The following is an 8,843-nucleotide window of genomic DNA, read 5'->3' on the forward strand; positions in this document are numbered from 1 at the left end:
TCGATCCCTGGCCTCACTCAGTGGGTTAAGGATCTGGTGTTACTGTGAGCTGTGGTGTAGGTCGCAGACGCAGCTCAGATCCCACATTGCTGTGGCTCTGGTGAAGGCCAGCAGCTACAGCTCCGGTTACACCCCTAGCCTGGAAACATCCATATGCCGCAGCTGCGGCACTAGAAAAGACGAAAAAAAAAATGAATGAAAAAGGAGGCATTAGCCAGGCAAAGTTGTGAGCATTGTTTGGGAAAAATACAGAAGCAGGGCATCTGCTCTTTGCCAAGCACATAGAAATCTTTATAAATTTTGTTACAGCAAGTTGTGCTTGATAGCTCCATTTTAATAAATGAAGAAGCTGAGGTACAGATTCTTTAAATTACTCAGTGTCACACTGTGGCTAAGAGGCAAAGACTAGAATCAAGGTCAAGTCTGTTAGACTTTAAACTCCATTTATTTCATTTTAACACAGGTCTTCCTCGCTCCTTAAAATAGTGCTCTTGTATTTGTATTCTTCAAAGCACCTTCACTTTGAGTTTAGAGTTCATTACATTAGTTCGAAAATATATTTGACGTAGACACATTGGCTGAGCTGTGTGGAAAAGTAGTTTTGGTTCTTTTACTGCTGGGGTGACTCCCCTTAATTCCCACAGAGGGCATCAGTCCATTTTTCACCAGTGATTACTTGTTCTTGGAGAGAGTCTCCTCATCTGCCATTCTCATTTTATCTGACAATTATCAAAACATTGTCCTTGTTTGTGAGAACTAAAGATATTATTGAAACTCAGTACTAGGAAAATCCATATATATATATATATATATGCAAAATCTAAACCTACCCTCCTTCCAATGTAGTATGAAATACATTTAAAAATTTTTTTTTAATTTTTTATTACTCAAATGAATTTATCACATCTGTAGTTGTATAATGATCATAACAATTCAATTTCACAGGATTCCCATCCCACAGCCCAAGCACATCCCCCTAACTCTCAAACTCTCTCCTCCAGAAACTCTAAGTTTTTCAATGTCTGTGAGTAAGCATCTGTCCTGCAAGAAGTTCAGTCTGTCCTTTTTTCAGATTCCACATGTCAGTGAAAGCATTTGATGTTGGTGTCTCATTGTATGGCTGACTTCACTTATGATAGTTTCTAGGTCCATCCATGTTGCTAAAAATGCTGGTATTTCGTTCTTTTTAATGGTTGAGTAATATTCCATTGTGTGTATGTACCATACCTTCTTTATCCACTCCTCTGTTGATGGACATTTAGGTGGTTTCCATGTCTTGGCTATTGCAAATAGTGCTGCAATGAACATCAGAGTACATGTGTCTTTGCGAGTCATGGTTTTCTCTGTATAGATGACCAGGAGTGGAATTGCTGGATCAAACGGTAGTTCTATTTTTAATTTTCTGAGGAATCTAAATACTGTTTTCCACAGAGGTTGCACCAATTTACATTCCCACCAACAGTGTACTAGGGTTCCTTTTTCTCCACACCTTCTCCAGCACTTATTGTTTGTAGACTTTTGGATGATGGCCATTCTGGCTGGTGTCAGGTGGTGCCTCATAGTGGTTTTGATTTGCATTTCTCTAATAATGAGTGATGTTGAACATCTTTTCATGTGTTTTTTTTTTTTTTGCCATCCACATGTCTTCTTTGGAGAACTGTCTGTTTAGATCTTCTGCCTTTTTTTTTTTTAGCAAATAAATAACTTTTATTATGTTTTGAGGTGTATACCAGGGGAGGGAAAAAAAGTCCTAGCAAAGTCCTGGCAGAAAGTCCTTGTGTTCTATCCTATAACTGACTTTTTCTTTTTTTTTATTTTTTTTTTTATTTTCCCACTGTACAGCAAGGGGGTCAGGTTATCCTTACATGTATACATTACAATTACATTTTTCCCCCACCCTTTCTTCTGTTGCAACATGAGTAGCTAGACAAAGTTCTCAATGCTATTCAGCAAGATCTCCTTGTAAATCTATTCTAAGTTGTGTCTGATAAGCCCAAGCTCCCAATCCCTCCCACTCCCTCCACCTCCCATCAGGCAGCCACAAGTCTTTTCTCCAAGTCCATGATTTTCTTTTCTGAGGAGATGTTCATTTGTGCTGGATATTAGATTCCAGTTATAAGTGATATCATATGGTATTTGTCTTTGTCTTTCTGGCTCATTTCACTCAGTATGAGAGTCTCTAGTTCCATCCATGTTGCTGCAAATGGCATTATGTCATTCTTTTTGATGGCTGAGTAGTATTCCATTGTGTATATATACCACCTCTTCCGAATCCAATCCTCTGTCGATGGACATTTGGGTTGTTTCCATGTCCTGGCTATTGTGAATAGTGCTGCAATGAACATGCGGGTGCACGTGTCTCTTTTAAGTAGAGTTTTGTCCGGATAGATGTCCAAGAGTGGGATTGTGGGGTCATATGGAAGTTCTATGTATAGATTTCTAAGGTATCTCCAAACTGTTCTCCATAGTGGCTGTACCAGTTTACATTCCCACCAACAGTGTAGGAGGGTTCCCTTTTCTCCACACCCCCTCCAGCACTTGTTATTTGTGGATTTATTAATGATGGCCATTCTGACAGGTGTGAGGTGCTATCTCATGGTAGTTTTGATTTGCATTTCTCTTATGATCAGCGATGTTGAGCATTTTTTCATGTGTTTGTTGGCCATCTGTATATCTTCTTTGGAGAAATGTCTATTCAGGTCTTTTGCCCATTTTTCCATTGATTGATTGGCTTTTTTGCTGTTGGGTTGTGTAAGTTGTTTATATATTCTAGAGATTAAGCCCTTGTCGGTTGCATCATTTGAAACTGTTTTCTCCCATTCTGTAAGTTGTCTTTTTTTTTCTTTTGGGTTTCCTTTGCTGTGCAAAAGCTTTTCAGTTTGATGAGGTCCCATGGGTTTATTTTTGCTCTAATTTCTATTGCTTTGGGAGACTGACCTGAGAAAATATTCATGATGTTGATGTCAGAGAGTGTTTTGCCTATGTTCTCTTCTAGGAGTTTGATGGTGTCCTGTAGTATATTTAAGTCTTTCAGCCATTTTGAGTTTATTTTTGTGCATGGTGTGAGGGTGTGTTCTCGTTTCCTTGCTTTGCATGCAGCTGTCCAGGTTTCCCAGCAATGCTTGCTGAATAGACTTTCTTTTTCCCATTTTATAGTCTTGCCTCCCTTGTCAAAGATTAATTGACCATAGGTGTCAGGGTTTATTTCCGGATTCTCTATTCTGTTGCACTGGTCTGTCTGTCTGTTTTGATACCAGTACCACACTGTTTTGATGACTGTGGCTTTGTAGTATTTCTTGAAGTCTGGGAGAGTGATGCCTCCTGCTTGGTTTTTGTTTCTCAGGATTGCTTTGGCAATTCTGGGTCTTTTGTTGTTCCATATAAATGTTTGGATTGTTTGTTCTAGTTCTGTGAAACATGTCATGGGTAATTTGATAGGGATTGCATTGACTCTGTAGATTGCTTTGGGTAGTATGGCCATTTTTACAATATTGATTTTCCCAATCCAGGAACATGGACTATCTTTCCATTTCTTTCCATCTTCTTTGATTTCTTTGATTAAAGTTTTATAGTTCTCGGCATAGAGGTCCTTTACCTCCTTGGTCAGGTGTATTCCGAGGTATTTGATTTTGTGAGGTGCAATTTTAAAAGGTATCGTATTTTTGTATTCCTTTTCTAATATTTCATTGCTGGTATACAGAAATGCCATTGACTTCTGAATGTTAATCTTATATCCTGCTACTCTGCTGAATTTGTTGATCAGTTCAAGTAGTGTTTGGGTTGAGTCCTTAGGGTTTTCTATGTATAGTATCATGTCATCTGCATACAGTGACAGTTTGATCTCTTCTCTTCCTATATGGATGCCTTTTATTTCTTTGGTTTGTCTAATTGCTGTGGTTAGGACTTCCAAAACGATGTTGAAGAGCAGTGGTAAGAGTGGGCATCCCTGTCTTGTTCGAGATTGGAGTGAGAAGGCTTTCAGCTTTTCCCCATTGAGTATTATATTTGCTGTGGGTTTCTCATAAATGGCTTTGATGATATTCAGGAATGTTCCCTCTATACCCACTTTGGCGAGGGTCTTGATCATGAATGGATGTTGGACTTTGTCAAATGCTTTTTCTGCGTCTATTGAGATGATCATATGATTTTTGACTTTTTTTTGGTTAATGTGGTGTATGATGCTGATTAATTTGCGTATGTTGAACCATCCTTGTGAACCTGGGATGAACCCAACCTGGTCATGGTGTATAATTTTTTTGGTATGTTGTTGGATTCGGTTGGCTAAGAGTTTGTTGAGAATTTTTGCATCTATATTCATCAATGATATTGGGCGATAGTTTTCTTTTTTGGTGGTATCTCTGTCTGGTTTTGGAATGAGGGTGATGGTGGCATCATAGAATGTCTTTGGGAGTATTGCTTCTTCTTCAACCTTTTGAAAGAGTTTAAGGAGGATGGGCACCAATTCCTCTTTATATGTTTGATAAAATTCACCTGTGAAGCCATCTGGTCCTGGACTTTTATTTGTAGGGAGTGATTTTATGACCTCTTCCATTTCATTTCTAGTGATCGGTCTGTTCAGTTGGTCTGTTTCTACTTGACTCAGTTTTGGCAGGCTGTAAGATTCTAGAAAATTGTCCATTTCTTCCAGATTGTCCAACTTGTTGCCATATAGTTGTTCATAGTATTCTCTTATGGTTTTTTGTATTTCTGCTGTATCTGTTGTGATTTCTGCCCATTTTTTGATGGGGTTGTTTGTTTATTTGGTATGGAGCTGCGGAAGGTGTTTGTAAATTTTTGGTGAGCGCTTATATTATAGGAATACTTGGACCATCTGTTATTTTTCACTAGGAAAACAAATCAACAGAAAAGTTGGATCTAACCTCTAAAATAACCTTTCAGCCAATGATGATAATCAAAAATTTAAACTGCTACCTAAGGATTTTACTTGTTCTAAAGCCTAAACTAGTTGGAAATGGTAGTTATAGGTATCTGTCCCAGAAAACATTATCTGGGAAGATTTAAATCCACACTTACTGCTTTACGAAGTAGCTTCCTGTAATTGCTATTATTATTGTTGTTACTAATGTACAATTGCAGACAATTTCCTAGGGAACACTTTTCCTCAATGTTAAATTCTCTACTATTTGTGAGATGTCTTTGTAGTCACTAGAAAACCATGTATATAAAGTTCTACTATATATGATTATTGATTTAGAATATTGTAAATGCACCTCTTTTAAATTCAAGCTGAGTTAATGCCCTCAAAAGTCTTTGCAATATACAAGTTGGGTACTATTTTAGAAGAATTTTATTGCCACCCTTCTTATATTTTCTGAATATAATTTTTCATTACATAAAAAAATCAAAGAAAAAAATTGCAGTATTACCTAAAATTCCAGGGACTTTAACCTCTGCAGTGTTATTGTTTCTGGAGAGGATTTTTGAAGCCTGCTGCTGAGTGGTTGCAGAATCAGAATGCAGCATTTCCTCTTGCCACATACCACTTATTTCACTGGAGCAGTTCAGAGATTGCCTACGTTTGCCAGTCTCCCATAGATTCCATTTTCATGTACACACTAGAACCCATACTGAAACAATGCTACATTTCTAAAACCAGAATTATTACACAGAAATCATTTGGGGCCACATTCACTGGGGTTGTGATAGCCATGAGTAAATTAGGCATTTAGAGAAACATCATTAGGTTTGTGTCTTTATTTAAGGAAGTACGGAGAGGGCTAGGATGATTATTCCAAATAAAAAAGAGCAAGAGAAAGACACATCTTGCTGACTTTTGCTGCTGGTTCAACTACTGACTTTTCTGAGCTAGTGGACTCATGCAAATGCTCTCAACACACTCAAGAATGTAGAGCCCTGCCTATGTGATCGTGATCATCTAGAAACCAGACAACCCCATTATTCACTGCTGTTATTGGTTATATTTCTTTCTGACACCCACCCCTATCCTATTGCCACTTGCTTCTTATAGCTGGTCTGACTCATCAGATGTTGCAATACTTACTCACAGCATAAGGTACTGCAAATCAAACCCAGATAAGGCAACAAGGAGATTAATTAATTCTCTTCTACTGAGAATGCAGTAGCAACATCTTTAGGTTCCTCTGGTATTGGCATAATGTCTAATGGTGGACATTAGAATTATGGACTAGTTTTGTGACTCAGGATTGTTATGTTTGGACCCAAGGCCAGAGGATTCTCAGCAGAGCTTATTTTCTTTGTATTTGGGATTCTTAAGACCATGAACCTGATGGTTCCCCAAACTTCTGTTTTTCTTCACCATATTTTTCTTGGCTATTCCCACACGTTAAACAAAAACGAGCTAAGGAGAGGGTAGGCTGTCTGAGGACTTTGAAACTGATCCCCAGTGATTTATTGGTCATGAACATTCACCCTACATTGGCCTCTGGGGGTGGTGTAAGGGAACGGAAAACCTGAAATGATCTTCCTATCCCTTTGTGAGCTTTTTCTCCGTCACGACCTCCCTGCCAGATGATTTTGAGAGTTCCAAGTTAGATCCCAGCACCCTTAAATATCTTCTAGATCCTGTTAATCAAGATTGATAAGCCTTCCTATAAGATCTTGGACAAATGTAAAGAAACTACCATATTTGTAAAAACAGCACACAGAGAAATGTGCTCTCTAATACCTTGCTCCTGACAAGCAAGACAGATGAGTTGAAAAATGCCTTAATAGCTGACCCAAACCAATGATGTATCTTATTACCAAAGTGTGTAATTCCCATATAATTACACATTCCGACTTTTTCTTTTTTCTCCACATTTTAGGTCAGATTTTATATCCTTGGGTAGACTGCTCAGATCAGCTTATGGATTTCTTAAATCAGGTCAAAGCCCCTTGAAGTCAAAAAGGACACTGTAAAGAAATGAAATGCAGAAAGGTTGGTATAGGATATGACCTAGCCTGGGAGCAAAGACATCTTCCCACAAGCAAATTTGAAAATAAAATATTTATGTTTTCTGAGGATTTTCTCCAAGTATAAGGGGATGGGTTTATGACCTTGAAATACCCTGTAGAGATACATCTGTTTTTCTACCCCTTCCTTCTTTCTCCACCAAAATTAAAGTAGTCTGTGGACCCTCTCCTTAGGCCTTGTACTTTATAACTGCTTTAACCTCATGCAATCATATGCAGATACCAGTTTAAATTAATAAGCTGCATCTTGAATTCTGGTGTTCCAGGCATTGGGCTCTCCTACCCCACAGCGTATCTGTCCCTACCACCACTTCTGATTTCACAATACATTAATTCTTTTGGTTTAGCCAGGAACTGCAAAGCAGTAAATTACCCCCATCAGCTTGAAAAAAAAAAGTTAATGAAGTTTCTCAGTGTGTTTATTCAATCCATAGCTCTTGATTTCTTCACACACTGAAGTATAGAAAGAAATTTACCTTGTTTGTTCTTGGAACAGACATTCCTTTGCCATCAAAGCCATTTATTAAATTTCTACAAGCATATGGATATTTAAGGCTATAGTTTATCTATCAAGAAAATATTATTTTGAGGGGCACACAGCCTTTTCAGTAGAACCCCGAAATCCATCCTTGACACAGTGCATATTCACTGGGACTTGGTGAATTCTGAGTGATCTCTTGGCTAGCGTATCCATTTACAAGCACCACCACTGTAATTTTTGCATTCCATCTCAAACTATAGGTGGAATAGAAAAAAAGGCTGGAGGGATATACTTCTTTCTTTCCTTCCTTTCTCACTGAATTAAAAGTCATTTATGTTGGTAGAATAAGTACTGAGATTCAATGCTGCAGCGAACGCAGAACACTGGCTTTATCTTTTATATTTTAATAGATTGTTGAGGAGATATAATGTTGTTCAAAGCATTGCCTATAGGTATGTTTAGAACCTATGATATGATCAGAATGATTTTGTATTTGAACCTGTTAGGATAAATGAAGTTTTATTTGATTAATTTTCACTAAGGCCCACATATTTAAGATATTAGAAGTTCATAGAGGAAACTGTCTCAAATTTATTTTAGTCTTTTTCTTGAATTTTGTTTGACTTGAATCTGATGACTAAAATGCCACATTTTACATGATATATGCAGTTTTCCATGTGATCGTTTATTTATTTATTCATTTTGAAAAAAACGTAGCCTGAAGGAAATAAACTAAGTGCCAATTATAACAATTTTGGAAGGTTTTTTAGATGCCGACGTCATATGTTTTTTAAAATTACAGATAAAATAAGTTCCTATCCATTCAAATACAAGTCCCTGTAAAGGAACAAACAGATCTTAGCTCATTCAAGAATTTACGTTTATTTTACACAAAAAAAACCAATTAGAGAACAGCTTTTTGCACTCTAAACTATTGTTTCTTTGTCTCTGTATGATTAAAATTGTTAATTTTTATTTGGCCTTGCCTAGAGCCTTCAGAAGCTCCCAGGCCAGGGATCCAACCCATGCCACCACAGTAACCAGAGCTGCAGTAGTGACAATTCTGGATCCTTAACCCACTGAACCATCAGGGAACTCCCTGATTAAAATTGTTTTCGAAAGACAACGTATCATTTCAACCACGGTTCACCTTACTGATAGTTTACTGACTCCCTTATAAATGTGTTCTCAAATCATTTGATCTTGGTTTCAAATAAATGTTCAATGTTTCTTTTCAGAACCTGTTAAAGGGAAAGAAGTGAAGGCTCCAGCTTCCCTAAAGGAAAAAGGTATGACTCTGTAATGAAATGTGAAAACACATGGAACTGCCTATTGCCTGTTCAGTTATTTTCAATAAAGTAATGTATCATTTATTTTTCATACTCTCAAATCTATAACTTTCATATGC

This window comes from Phacochoerus africanus, chromosome 2 (genome assembly GCF_016906955.1).
Source record: "Phacochoerus africanus isolate WHEZ1 chromosome 2, ROS_Pafr_v1, whole genome shotgun sequence".
Taxonomy (NCBI): Eukaryota; Metazoa; Chordata; class Mammalia; order Artiodactyla; family Suidae; genus Phacochoerus; species Phacochoerus africanus.